The following is a 15313-nucleotide window of genomic DNA, read 5'->3' as shown; positions in this document are numbered from 1 at the left end:
CCTAGAAATAAATAAAATAAAATAACAATTGCACCAACTGATCTCTCATTAATGTTGCATTTAGGAACATCCATATCTGCGTCTTCTCTTAAAATGGTGTCAAATGAATTACTGAATTTCTCTCATTGTAAAAGTTACAACCAACTATCGGAGAAAAGCTCCACATGAATTGGAGAACAGATCCGACTGTGTTCAAAGGGAGAGGATGGTGAAGCTCCTTAGTTATTTCTTTCTCATCTAAAATGTCTACTGAATGTTTAATTTACTTTACAATAAAAAACATTCATATACTGGACAGGGAAGGCATACATGTATGATGCATATCAGAAAGAGAAAGCTTATTGGACGTTCTGTCGCTAACAGTTTGAGTTGTTAGAGCAGTGTTTCTCAACTTGGCAACTTTAAGCTGTGTGGACTTCAACTCCCAGAATCCCCCAGCCAGCAATGGCAATGCTGGCTGGGGAATTCTGGGAATTGAAGTCCACACAGCTTAAAGTTGCGAATGTTGAGAAACACTGAATTAGAGTGAGTACTAACTTACCATAGGAGCTCATCAGTAGTTTTAATCAGAGATGTCATCAAAATAATAATCAAAACCCATGCGGTACAGATTTCCCCAACCCCAACTTTACTGGATATGATGTGTTATCTAATCCCATAAGGAAAGGTTGCTTCCAGTCCTAAAATTAATGATTAACATAAGCCCCCCCTTGATTTTATTTTTTGTATTGACCTAGGGTTTGATTGTATTGAAAACCTATATTTTTGATTTTGAGTGGTTTTAAAATAAAGCCCTAATTTTTTTTTATTTTTGTTGAGTTTTAAGATCAGAATCTTATGTGCAGGAAAAAAAAAAATTAAAGCTGCTTTTTGCTTTTTCTGAATGTTAAAGAAAGGTATTCTTGCACAGTTTAACTGGAAACACCCATACAGACACACACACAGTGCCTTAAATGAAGGAAAAAAGTACTTTTAAAGCTATAGCCTCTTTCTTTGTTGCCTTTTCTGAAAATTAAATACATATACATATTTTTGCAAAATTTAACTGGAAATGTATATACAAATGTGCACACCCTCACCCTTCCAACCTTTCAGCAAGCAATGAAAAAAAAATGAACATAGCAAGTGAATCCTATTTTCAGTCTTTCTGAAGGAAAAGCTTGTAAAAAAAACCCCTTTAAGCGCTTGTGTGCAACAGGCTTAACTATAGATCTGCAAGTGTTCAGAGACACACCCTTGCAGTGACTGCAGGTGTCCACAAAACAAGTCCTTCCATAGGAGGTTATGTGTCCAGGCATATCCAGCACAAGTACTCGGAGCATGTGTAAAGCACATTCTGCAAGAGGAAGTTTGTTGTGTGCCTGGGCAGGCCCAGAGTAACTACTCTTGGCATGCTAAGTGCATACTCTGCATGGGTAAACACCTGTCACTCGTCAAAGGAATGTTGGTTACATATCCTGCCACACTTGGGCAGGAGCAAGCTGGTTTGTTTGATGTAAGATTGACCCCTGAGCTTCCTGAGTGAAGGGCTAGCAGAAGAAAGAGACGATGCACTTCTGAACCAGGTAGCCTTGTTGGGGAGAATGCACGAGATGGAGTTATATTACCCTGTGACTGCGGGTTCTGCAACACAGCAAACAGTGAGAATAGAGATAGCATTTCAGGTTAGTTCTAAATTTAATGTAAGTTATTCAGTTGAGGCACCGCCCAACTCCAACCTGACTCAGGGTGGTGTATAATAAAACCAAGCAATGTGCACAATACAAATAGTACACTATAATAACAAAGGAAGAAGAAAGGAAAAGGAGAACTAGAACCGATGGCCAGTCTGGTGAGCAGCACTCCTACCCTCAAACCTATCTGATGGGCCCCAGCCACCCTACCTCAAGGCCCGGGAGAACATCCAGGTCCTCAAGGCCCTCCAAAATGCCAGGAGGTTGGGAGCCGCAGATATTGGGGGCACCTCATTCCAGAGGGCAGTCACAGCAACAGAGAGGATGTGCTTCCTGCATCCCAATTTATCATGCTGTGTGATTGAAGGGACCCGGAGCACGCTGAGCCTGGTGGCTTGTATTGGCCGGGCAGACTCTGAAGGAGAAAACCTGACCTGAGTAGTAGCTTGGCCTAGTAAAATAGCTTTAGTTTGCTAAAAAACACTGGTGTCGTGCAAAGAAGTACAAATGTAGGAAACAGCTCATGCAGCTGGATTAAGGAGAAGTTGCATCTCAAGGAACAGCTGCAAGAATAGAGAAGTTGATCCCTGAAATTGCAAATGCTTGCTGAATTAAGGCTATTCATAAAAAGGGGAATTTGGGTTGCCAGGAAGGGGGATTTAATTAGTCTGGGGTGCTGTGCTGGCTCATGTAAACAGGATCACTACCTAAGCTTTTGCCTTGTTCCTCTTTAGTGGGGAGAGCCTTGACATTCTCCCCCTGTGCCCTTAAAATAAACTTGGCTCAAAGCAGAGAACATAGTTTCCACTCACTAAAAAGGATAAGGGGCTTGTTTTTTCCCCTTCAACACCACAGGAGATAAGTGGTCCCTCAGATAACCAGGCCCATGCCATGGTAATTTTACCATGCCCATGCCCATGCCCATGCCCATGCCCATGCCCATGCCCTTTATTTTATTTTATTTTATTTTATTTTATTTTATTTTATTTTTTATTTTATTTTATTTTATTTTATTTTATTTTATTTTATTAATTGTACGGACTCAATGCATTAGCATGACACAGATTTTGAAAGCCTGTATCATAAAAATCCTTTATCGTTGTCTGATGTGCTCCCTACATAACCAAGAAAAACAGGTTGATGGCTGCAGAGAAACAGAGTTCATTAAAAGCTTTTGTTGTAGATTTTCCAGAGCTGACACCCATTTTTCACACAAGTTGAATAAATTATATTTCACACAAACCCTTTTGTTGACATAGCAACCGTCATATGTCGCACTCAGAACACTCATCTCCTTTTAGTAATATCAACCATGGGCCAAATTGCCTGTTAGTCTGAAAAGGCTGATATGTTAAACTATTACTCATCAACTACCAGAAGAGTTACTGAGTACACTGAATTTTATAACGAAATATATTTGCATGTAAAACAAAATGGATTTTATTTCCTTTGCTAATCCTATTTAGCCATGTCAGACTGTAGCCCAGACATGTAATGTAATCAGTTGAAGCAAAGATATTTTCCAAATCAGTCATTCTGGGTCTCATTGTTTTTGCAAAAGTGCTAAGAATTTAGGTTCCATAGCATTCGTCTGGGATGTCAGAATGAGTTATAAAGGCAGGAACATAACGTGTTCAGCTTCTAATATGAGGTTTTCTCCTTGTGCAGATGCATATACCATTTCACAGTTTAGAAGAACTTTTTTGAGAAGGGTCACAACTAAGGTTTCGTTTTGTTTTGTTTTTTAGCAGTAGCCTATTTAGAGGCGAAATAGTATTGGAATAGTATACTATTCTCTTTTTTTCTTCTAACAGAATGAAATAGTGGACTCACAATGCCTGAAAACCTCTCGAGGTAATCCATTTGCACAGAAATAAATATCAGTAGGGTTTCAGGTCCCTTTCAAGCACACCTGCAGCAGTGCTGATCTCTGCGGTGGCACTTTTTCTTCTAGATTGGTTTGAAGGATCAAATCTTTGTAGGATTGCCAGGCTTCTACATCCAAGGTGGCACATGGAAACTTAGATAAAACACAGTCTGCTGTGTTTTATCAGATGAAATAGGTTTCAGGAACCAGGTATATAAACATATAAATGTGTTGTGATGATTTTCCTGGAATTCTGCTTGTTTCTGTTGTTTTATCCGAAGGCACCCTGCAAAAATGCAAGACAGAGGGTTTCCTGGGAGTTCCTCAGACACTGAAAGCTGCGCAGGGGAGACTATGAATACTTAGACTCTGGTGAGGCAGACCTGGAAGGGATACAAGCTTGAAGGAGACCTACAGCATTAGGAATCACAGTGCAATGCAATATTGCCAACCCTTTCAGGTTAGTAAACATTGGTCATATCCATTCATTCATGCATATCATAGGTGGATTCATAACGTGATACAGAATCTTTTGAAAAATGTTTCATTGGACCAAATGATTTTGCATAACCAAATGATGTGGATGGGCTGAATCATCCTTCTCGTCTCTCTTGGAAGGCATGGGGTGATTTAAATGCTGATGAGTTCTTGAGCCTTGTTGAAAGCATATTATACAGCAGTGTTTCTCAACCTCAGCAACTTAAAGCTGTGTGGACTTCAACTTCCAGAATTCCCCAGCCAATACTCTGGGAGTTGAAGTCTACACAGCTTAAAGTTTCTGAGGCTGAAGAACACTGTTATAGAGCAATGTGGATAAGTTGTGTGTATTTGGGGCGGGGGGTAATTTACAATTAGTGGTCATCATTGTAAGAACAGAAAGGGCGATGATCTTATGAAGTTAAGCACTGTGCTGTTGAGTGTTCCAGTCCTACAGAGAAAAAGGTGCCATCTGGTCAATTTCAATATAGAGGGTGAAGTTCTATTTTGCAGGTTATCTGCTCTATTTGTTAGACTATTGGCCATTTACAAAACAAATAAATCATTAATAAAACTAGAGATCATCATCACTGAATAAGTATTTCCACAGAAAAGATGGTTGACTTTTTATAGATACATGCTTTTGAAGAACATCTTCAAAAAATTGTTTTAGAGGCATCAAAGTTTGTTTTATAGACAGGGGGCTGGTATGTTTTTGTCTGTCCTAGGCCTCAACAAGAAAAACTGTGGTTTGCAATTATTGCTACAGGATTAAAAACATCAAGAGCTTCCTGGATGAGTGCTATTTCTGTAAATTCTGTCACACCTCTTACTGCCATAAATTTACCCACACTTGCCAATACTACTGTTCATGCCTGAAGCAAGACTAAAGATTTTTTGTTTTGCTTCTTTTTTTGCTCCTTGTTAATGGATCCTAAATCTATTTGCTTTGTATGAATTTTCCAAGCAGTTTAGCAAGCTGTGTCAGCTTTTGCAAAACGGGAGTGAAACCGTACTCCCATCTGGCATATAATTTTTATTAGGCTACTCTTGTCTTCTGTTAGCATTACTTTATCAAGTAGAGTGTTTCCTAAGTACATCAAATTTACAGTTATGAGATTAAGCACATCTGGCATCATATTAAATACTGGATTAAGAAATAGGTACAGTAAAAATTATATTGGAGTAAACTATTTTTGAATGGCTGCCCAGCCCGAGGAGTTTGAAATATAAGTACTGTAAAAAGACTATCAGGAAAGATGAAACTGCCCATCATCTCTTAGGTCTGTCTGTCTGTCTGTCTGTCTGTCTGTCTGTCTGTCTGTCTATCTATCTATCTATCTATCTATCTATCTATCTATCTATCTATCTATCTATCTATCTATCTGCTTTTAAAGTAATAACAAAAAAAGAAAAAGGAACAAAACACAAAGATAATTATGATAGAAATACATACATTGTCAAAGAGAAAAAAAACCCACATAGAAAGTGCTTTAAAAAAAAGTGAAAAAAAATACAAGAAAGAAAAAAAATGAAGTCCATGGAATTTGACAATGGACAATGTAAATGGATTCTCCATGCTCTTACTATGGCCAAAAGACTGACATTGCAGCATTGGAAAGATAAATGTATGGCTCTGTTTGTTCAATGGATTGAAGACCCGATTGCACTTGCCACCTATGAACGGATGGTCCATAAACATAGACTTTGTATGGACAAGTATAATGAAATATGGGACTCATTTATACAAAATACAGGAGGTTAAAAAAAATGATAGTCATATAAATCTATTAGAAATAAATATATATGTACTTGTATAATATTTGCATTAGATAAGTATATAAAGAATTGTAACTGTTCACTGTTATAATGATATATTATACTGTTTTTTTTCTTTTTTTTTTTGTAACTATTAGTACTAATTTAGACAAAGACTTGCCAGAGCAGCAGATCTTCTGGTTTTGGCAATTATTTTTACATCAGCCTGTATGCATAAATAACATGTTCTTTTTTTAGTTGTTAGGGTTGCATGTTTCTTTTTATTTCCTTACCCCCAAACCTGGATTTGGTGCAGTTCATACCTATCTGAATATGGGTGGAGTGAGGTAGTCAGATGATATAACACCCACAATGTAGAAAGTAGACAGTTCACTGGTGGATTTTAAAGTATTGTTTTTTAGATAGTTTGCTTTCAAGTTATCTGAAGATTTATCTACAGAAGTCCTTCATACATGACTATCTTGAGGGCTGTTAAATTGACCCTTAAGGAGAGGGGCCTTTTCTGCAGTGGCTCCATTCCTTTGAAATGGGTTGTTTATTTGTTTTACCAAACATCTAGGTCACCTCAACTGCAGTTTAGGCAGCTTATAAAATATAAATTATCAGGATTAAAAAAAGAAAAAAGGAGGCAATAATAGCAAACAATAGGATTATCTACATTTTCTACATTTGGGAAAACAACGTGACCTCATACAAAGCAATACAAAATTAACATCAGAACACAATTCACTCTGTCCTAGAGCCTGCTGAAAAATTCTGTCCTTCCTTCCTTCCTTCCTTCCTTCCTTCCTTCCTTCCTTCCTTCCTTCCTTCCTCCCTCCCTCCCTCCCTCCCTTCCTTCCTTGCCAAACCACCCTATCCCAAAGGCTGCTGAATGTTTTTCTTTCTTTCTTCAATGTTTTCTGAGAGCATGTCAGAGTCAAGGCCATACAGACTTCATGGGGAATGGTGTTCCAGATGGCAGTTGTGGCTGCAGAGAAGATCCACTTCCAAGCTCCTGTAAGATGGCACTACTTTCCTGATGGGACTGGAGTGAGCCAACCCTCCCAGGTCTTATTGGGCAGGCAGAAACCACTGGAGAGAGCCAGTCCCACAGCTATTCAGACCCTAAGCATCTTAAATTGCACCCAAAATCCAACTGGGATCTGACAGGCCTGGATGATTACAAGCTTTTAGGAAGGCTTTATAGACTTGCTGTCTGCAGCTCCCTGCATGCTATTTGTTGGGTAGTATTGAAGTGCAACTGTTGCTGACTCAGCTCCAAAATCAGTCTGCGGTTTCAGTGTTGTGACATTAAGTCAAGAGAAGGTCCCAAAGGACACTTCCATATTATTGTTTTGTACCACTTTGGCATCAGCTTTAGATGTTAGCGGTGTATTTCTTCATTGGCAGAAACTCTTCCCTCACCTCACTTCTTGGTTCAAGCCAGACATTTTTTCTCCTCCCCCCCCGCCCCAATATTCCATATTTTACCCTTGGAGCTTGTCTTTTCCTATATGCATTGTTTAGAAGTCCCCCTCCCCCCCACCATAGAATATGCGCTCTCTGTATTTCAAGTTTGGCAAAAATGAAAATGACCACAGTTTGGTTTCAACTTGTTTGGTAAGAGATTATGGGGAAGTTGTGGCTATGCCAGGGGTATACATTTAAATTAAGATCTAAATTTAAGTTCTGTTTCTCTAACATTATTTATTTAAATTTATTGGCTGCCCAATAAATTTAAATAAATTTAATGTAAGTGGACTTTCATGCAAGTAGCAAGGAAAGATCATAGGAAAATAAGAGTGACTTTGAAAGCCGAGCAAATGCATGGATCGAGCAATATATTGAAAAACCCAAGGGATGGAGTGGATCTTCATAGATCAGCTTTCCCCAAATTGGTGTTCTCCAGATATATTGGGACTGCAATACTCCGATTTCTCAGCCAGCAGGGGCTTCAGGTCTTGTCATAAATCATTTAGTCCTCTTAGTGTTTCGTAGAGCAAATTTAAGTGAAATTGATGTCTTGTGACCTACTACAAACACAGTGCCAGGAAACCTCGAGACATTTCTGCAGATGAAGCTTTAATTGCTTTGGAGGCACCTTTATCTCTCTTCTGTGAGGTTTGGTTTGATTTTTGTTAATGAAGTAAAGAAAATGGAAAGGTGCTCTTTTAATGGAAATTATTATTCTAATGAATGAAGATCTTACATTCATGTCAAAGCATAAATGAAGCGACAGTTTCTTTAAACCTTATGTGGAAAACATCTTCATTAAATGGGGGAATGGTGTCACTTCACAGAGAGAGTATTCAAATGATTTTGGGGGAGGAGGTCAAAGAAATATAATAGTTCCCAGTTCTTCTACAGTTCTGTTTTTTGCCCCGAGTTCCATCTTGAACTCAAATGTAGATCTGAGGTTGTGATTACAGAATTTGATGCAGCATTATCACTGGAAATGATAATGCTGATTTTCATTCCTCCTTTGGTTTGAGTTTTACTGTCAGGAATTGTTAAATAAAACAGAAGGCTTAGTAGAGACTAAACATGTCTAGTTTAACTGTCATTAAAAAAAAAAAAGTAACACAAAATTGTGTGACTTTGATAAGCTCCAGCAGACATCCAAGTGTCCAAACTAGATGAATCCTGACTCCGGACATTTTAAGCCAGGGATGTACAGTCTGTAGCTTCAAGGTTGGTGCCCTTCTGAAAGCCTTGAGTGAGGATCCTTGAACCTGCTATTCTATTGTAATTGTTAGCATGAGGAAGGAAGGAGGTCACATGGAGAATAATCTTATTATTGTGACTGCATTTGATTTAATTTTAACTTTAATTTTATTTACTACACTTTCTGTCTTGATTCTGCCCACTTCTTCAAGAGCTGCCTCTAGCATGCCTCTCAAAGGTCAGTTGTAATCCTCAGCCCTAAGGGAAATCCCTGGTTTAAGGCTACTTAATGAACACCACTCTTGAAATCAGCCTAGAACCTAATAGATAACCAACGAAAGTAGTTCATTGAACTTCCGAAAGATCTCCTGTTAGGTACCAACCAGACCAGACTAACTCTGCATAAACAAAATTACTATTTTGTTTACTACTACTTTACTAGTAGTAATACTTTTTACTAGTAATTAGTAATTAGTATTACTAATTATAGGATCAATGGGCCCTTTAAGGTTTCTTCAGGAACAGTTTCTCAAGGCAGATGGAAAATCATGCCTCTTTCAATAAGACATTTGCTTCTTTAAAGGTCTGTTCTGAAAAGATCAAGAAAGAGAGGATAATCAGATAATAAAGGCCATGAGCCAATTATTCAGTTCTGCAAGGACACTAGAGCAAAGAGTGATTGAAGCTAGTCCATGGGTCCAAAGCCAAGAGAAACTTTACTAAATATTAAGAGAGACCAAGGCAAAGGTCAATACATTCAAGAAAACAGTTTTCTGTCATGGATTCCAAACATGATGGTATAAGACAGCCTTGAATGAATGCTGTTTCCACCAACTGTCTCAGCCTTTGATAATACTGTATCTTCCAAAAATCCCAGCAGATGACCATTCCCATGCTCAGCTGATACTTATTATTGGTTGAATTTTCAAGGAGGATATTTTTCCCATGACACCTTGCCCTATAATTTACTATTCTTCCATGATTCAATTCTCTGTTTCTCTATTTGACAGTGTCTGCTTAGAACCCAGCACTGTGGATCCAAAGAAGATGCAGAGACTAGTTTTGCTTCAGCTTCTACTTCCCAACCCAAGCTTTGGGTCCAAATAGGTAACACAGTGTGTATATCACTATTTAATTAGTAGCTTTACCTTGTATATCCTTCCAATATCTTTATTTCCTGTTAAAATATAAAGGTATGGTTAGGTACCAATATTCATCTTTAATAATTATGTCAGAGAAGAGAAAGAGAGCTTTACCTTTGAGTAGATATTTGAGTTGTGAGATTTTTCAATATGTTTGATTTGACTGCAGCATATGAATGTAGGGGTGAACAAAAACTAGGGGAATTCTGTTCCACGCCCCACATCAATTTTCCTGGGTGTTCTTTTCTGTTTTTCCTGCCAGAATTGTCAAGTTGTAAATGCATTGGGATAACAATGACATTGCCGTAGGAGTCCCTCATTCTCTTAGTTTATTCATTGTACCAAAATTGATTACTGAATTGACCTATTTTCTGGGTTTGCCCAATGCACTTAATCATAAACTAATCAAGGAGACTTGGTTTACACAATGTGAAGCCAACAAAAATTAACCAAAATTAAAAGTGAACTGCTTAGCAGCCACTAGGTATGCTACAGATCTGGTTGTGTGTGTTGTGTGAACCCAGTTACCTAGCTTTTTGTCAAGAGGCAGGAGTGAAACAGAAGGGAAAAATTGCTAAGTACTGGGTTTCAGAGGGAGCTGAGAGCTGTTCCTGTTGGGGCTCTGTGGGGCTCTGGTGGCCGCTTGGAATAAGAGGGCTGTTGAGGCCTTGGATTGGATCACACCTACGTGACCTCTCCCATCTCATGGATCCCGTCATTCCCTGTGGTTCACCGAGGAATTGAGAGAAATGAAATGAGAGAAGTGACATCTAGAGTGTTGCTGATGTTCGATGAGGGACGAACTTGACCTAACACATGTTAGAGCTGCTATTAAGGCCTACTTCATGGTGGTAAGGGCGATGAAGTGACAATACTTCTCCAGCCTTATTGCACCTGCATTTAGTTGTCCTGTGGCCTTGTTTTGAATGACATGTGCCCTCTTGGGTAGAGAGGGTTCAGAAACCCCCCTACAGGGCCCTGTGGAAGAATTTGCTCAACATCTGTTGGACAAAATTGCTCAAATTCATTATCAGTGGGATGCTGACTTTTTTGCAGGTCCTAGGGAAATGCCCAGGGCAGAGTCTTGCCCTGTTATCTGGGAATGGTTTGTTGGGCCTGAGGAAGTGGACAGGGTTCTTATAACTCTGAGCTCAGCCACCTGCTCTCTAGATCCATGCCCCTCCTCGCTAACTAACGCTGTTGTACGGGTGGGCTCTAGTAGTGGTGAATTCTTCCCAGAGTGAGGGGGGAATGTTCCTCTGCCCCTTAAGGATGTGCTGGTCTGCACCCTCCTCAATAAATCATTGCTGAATCCCACCATACTGGACAATTTTTGTCCAGTATCTAACATTCCCTTTTGGGGGAAGATAATTGAGAAGGTGGTTGCGCAGCAGCTTTAGAGGACTCTGGATGAAGCAGATTATTGGGACCCCTTTCAGTCAGGATTCAGGCCTGAATATGGGATGGAAATGGCATTGGTCACACTTTTGGATGACCTTTGGTGGGAGCAGGATGGACGTTGTGCATCCACCCTCACTCTGCTTGATCTCTCAGCGGCCTTTGATACTATTGACCATGGTATCCTTATGGATCAGCTCTGGAGATTGGGGGTGGGTGGCACTGTATTGTGCTGGTTCTCCTCCTTTCTCCAGGGTCATTCCCAGGCAGCAGTGATTGGAGAGGAGAGATTTCGCCCTCGGTCTCTACTCTGTAGGGTTCCACAGGGTTTGGAGCTCTCCCCTCTCCTATTTAACATCTACATGAAACTGTTGGGTGAGATCCTCCATTGCCATGGGGTGAGGTATCATCAGTGTGCTGATGAAACCCAACTATATCTTTCTGCCCCTGGCAATTTAAGCAATGCTGCTGATGTCCTGTTCCAGTGTCTGGAGGCTGTGGGCCACAGCTGAACCCTGGCAAGACTGAGTGGCTCTGGGTTTTGGGGTCCTCCGGTTCAGGGACTATGCCATCTTTGGTACTGGATGGGGTTGCGCTGCCCCAAACAGACATGGTGGGCAGCTTGGAGGTCCTCCTAGACTCATCACTCCTGCTTGAAGAGCAGGTAGCAGTTGTGGCTAGAAGGGTTTTTGTACAGCTTCGTGTTTTAATTACAATCAGTCCCCTACTTATGAACAGGTTATGTTCCAAGAGGCTGTTTGTAAGTCTGTTTTGTTCATAAGTCCAACCAAGTAAAAAGTAAAAAAAAAAAGGAGGAAGCAGGAGGCAGGGCAGTGGTGTGGGCAGAGGAGCCCTATCTTCTGCTGCCAGTGCGTCACCAGGTGAGGCAGGAGAGGTGGTGGTGGCTCCCTGGACTAAGGGACAAGCTGGTGGGGCGCAGCATGCTCTGTTAGTGGGCAAGGCAGGAGACCTCTGCCCCCCTCTCCCCTGTCCTCTCCCACTGCACTCTCTCCTGCCTCACCTGGTGATGGAGTGCGCTGTGTAAACTAACCCTTTCTGGGAATTCCAACTCCAATGAGGACAAACAGAAGGTGGGAGAAGGCGGGAAAGGGTTAGTTTGTGGCGTGCTGCAAACTAATCTTTTCCCACCTTCTCCCACCTTCTGGCCTGACTTCCAGCCCGGCTTCCATTTCTGACTTCTGAGTCCATCTTGTTCGTATTGGTGAAAGTTCGCAAGTAGGGGACTGTCTGTATAGTTATTGTTTAACATTTGGATTTTATGCTTGTTTTATTGTAAGCCATTCAGAGACACTTATTGTGAGATGGGCGGCTATATAAATGTGATATAAATAAATAAATAAATAAATAAAGAGGGCGACTATGATTAACAGCCAGGAGACATGAGTGAATCAACACTTTGAATTAAAAGTAATTTACAGTGGTACCTCAGGTCACGAACTTAATTTGTTCCGCGACTCTGGTCGCGACCCAAATTGGTCACAACCTGAATCAAATTTTCCCATAAGGTTCAATGTAAATACGGTTAATCCATTCTGAACCATATGTATTTTTTTTTTAAACCACAAAAATATGAAACAAAGTACAGTACAGTACAGTACAGTGCAGTGCAGTACGAAGAGAGAGAACGCTAACCTTGCTCGAGGCGACTTCTGGCGTGGAGGACAGGAAGGCGGGTGGGGAGGAGGTTATTGTTTGGAGGGAGAGTCCCCCTCCAAAAGGACATCGGGGAGATCTCCTTCAGGGGTTTCCTCTCTTCTTTGTCTCTTAGCTGTAGGCTCAGTTCTGGGGAAAAACCTGCCTAAAGTCAGTTGTTTTTTCCTGCGCTGCATAACCCTCCGGAAATGAGAGAACACGTTATCGTTCATAAGATTCAGCACTCTGCTTGTCACAGTTCTGTTGGGGTGGTGCTTCTCAATGAAATCCTGGCACTCATTCCATTTTGCCATGATGGATTGTATCACTTTACTGCTCACCTCCTCCCCCTCCTCCTCTTCCTCAGTGGAATGCTCCTCGCCAAGCACTTTCTGTTGCTCACTCTGGAGCTCAGCAAGTTCTTCTGTGGTCAGCTCCTCCTTATGGTCCTCAACAAGCTCCTCTATGTCCGCATCATCCACAACCAGACCCATGCTCTTGCCCATGGACACAATCTCCTCCACTACCTCTGCATCAGACCCTTCAAAGTCACGTTCAGCGACACATTCTGGCCACAGTTTCCTCCAGGCTGAGTTTAAGATGTCCGGCAGGTGACATCTCCCCAGGCTTTGTCAATTAGGCTGATGCAGTGGAGGATATTGAAATGTTTCTTCCAGAATTCTTTCAGAGTCAAGGATGTTTCTTCAGTGACATTGAAACACCTGGTGAAGAGCACCTTTGCGTACAGCTTCTTAAAGTTGCAGATCACTTGCTGGTCCATGGGCTGCAGAAGAGGTGTTGTGTTGCGGGGGAGGAACTTGACCTTTATGAAGTCATACTCAGCGTCCATATCATCCACCAAGGCTGGAGGGTGTGCTGGGGCATTGTCCATCAGAAGAAGGCACCTTTCAGGCAGTTGGTTGTCAGAAATATATTTTTTAACAGTGGGTGCGAACACCTCGTGCAGCCATTCCATGAACAATTGCCTTGTGACCCAAGCTCTCACATTGGCCCTCCTCATGACAGGCAGTCTGGCCTTGTTCACATTGTGTTCCTTGAATGCACGAGGGGTCTGGGAATGGTACACCAGTAGTGGCTTAATCTTTAGCTCGCCGCTTGCATTCACACACGGCAAAAGGGTCAATCTGTCCTTCATGGGCTTGTGCCCTGGCAGTGCCTTTTCCTTCTGCGTGATATAGGTTCTGTTTGGCATCTTCTTCCAGAAGAGCCCTGTCTCATCGCAGTTGAACACTTGCTGAGCAACGTATCCTTCTGCCTTCATGAAGTCCTCAAATTCTTTCTTGTAGGCTTCTGCAGCAGCCTTGTCAGAACTGGAAGCCTCACCATGTCTTTTCACACTGTGGATGCCACTTCTCTTGCGGAATTTATCAAACCAGCCTCTGCTGGCTTTAAATTCTTCACTTGCTATGCTTGTAGAGGGTTTTTTTTGCAGTAAATCACTGTGCAATTTCCTGGCTTTTTCACAGATCATAGCTTCATTAACGCTATCACCTGCCAGCTGTTTCTCATTCAGCCACACTAACAAAAGTTTTTCCACCTCTTCCAGCACTTGTGTCCTCTGCTTGGTTAACATCATTACTCCTTTTGCCACATCAGCTCCTTTGATGGCATCTTTATTCTTCAAAATAGTCGAGATTGTCGACTTCGCCATCTTGTACTCCGAGCCCAGATCAGTCACACGAATACCACACTCGTGCTTTTCTACAATTTCCTTCTTCAATTCAATGGTTATTTTCTTCAAAACCTTATTCTTACCATGCTTGCTCTGCACTTTCTTTGGAGCCATGCTAACAAGCACACCAAAAAGCTTCACAGGATGTCTGTCTGCTACCGTGATCTCGCCTACAGGAAGCCATGACCACATGTCATGGCAGGGAAAATGGCCGCGGATCCTGTTCGTCACCCGATGCAGAGTTCGCAAACGGAAGCAAAATTTTGCGAACGGTGCTGTTCGTGACCCAAATTGTTCGTGAACAGAAGCGTTCGTGACCCGAGGTACCACTGTATTACCACCTACACCTTGAATGAAAAGTTTAGCGTATACTCTAGCTCTTACTTTCTGCTGACCATGTAAGTGAGCTCCCTCAACATATGAAAAATGCTTTCTTCAGCTATAACTGCAAATCACTCTAGATGCATGCAGTATATTAATTACATTGTAAAATAGACCAATGTAAGAACATAATTAAAATCAATGAGCTTAGAACATAATTGTTTATTTTCATGAATAGATTTTTAAAGAGATATTTCAGCAATCACTTTTGGACTGCACATGCTCAATTTTCATCAGCCTGAAAGGTCATGTGAGAATGGGAAATATAAAAAAAGGTAGATGCATTTTTCATGGTGACTTATGATGGTTATGCATTTAACACAGGCATTCATTTCTTGTATTTAAATAGTTTTATAAAGCAGATTCACCAGGCATCATATAATAATTTTAAATTAAACTGATAATAGAAGAAAAAATCAAATTAAATCTAAAACATTACAAGCTAACATGGTAAATATGCTACTGGAATATAGCCAAGACCATGTGCATTGATTCAGAATCACAGGAACAATCTTGTTGATTTCATTATAATTATTGAATAATACCGCTCAACTTTATGGGAAAGTTATGAGAATGTGATCTGTATGCTGGGTCCTAAATATGG

The 15313-nt window shown here is 40.9% G+C and overlaps 1 long non-coding RNA gene across 1 annotated transcript in view; it reads left to right on the top strand.

Annotated features, from left to right (window-relative positions):
• Positions 1-15313, top strand: part of LOC148216707 (uncharacterized) — a 35208-nt gene that overhangs the window by 9627 nt on the left and 10268 nt on the right. The window contains exons 2-3 of the long non-coding RNA XR_015795070.1: positions 3822-4000; positions 9453-9549. This is a non-coding gene — a long non-coding RNA (uncharacterized LOC148216707). The remainder of the gene's footprint in view (positions 1-3821; positions 4001-9452; positions 9550-15313) is intronic.

Source organism: Python bivittatus, unplaced genomic scaffold (genome assembly GCF_059951505.1).
Source record: "Python bivittatus isolate LINGU-HERP-01145 unplaced genomic scaffold, Pbiv_v1 ctg000080_np1212, whole genome shotgun sequence".
In the NCBI taxonomy this organism is placed as follows: Eukaryota; Metazoa; Chordata; class Lepidosauria; order Squamata; family Pythonidae; genus Python; species Python bivittatus.
Note: the sequence above shows the minus strand (reverse complement) of the source record. Positions and strands in the feature narration are given on the sequence as shown.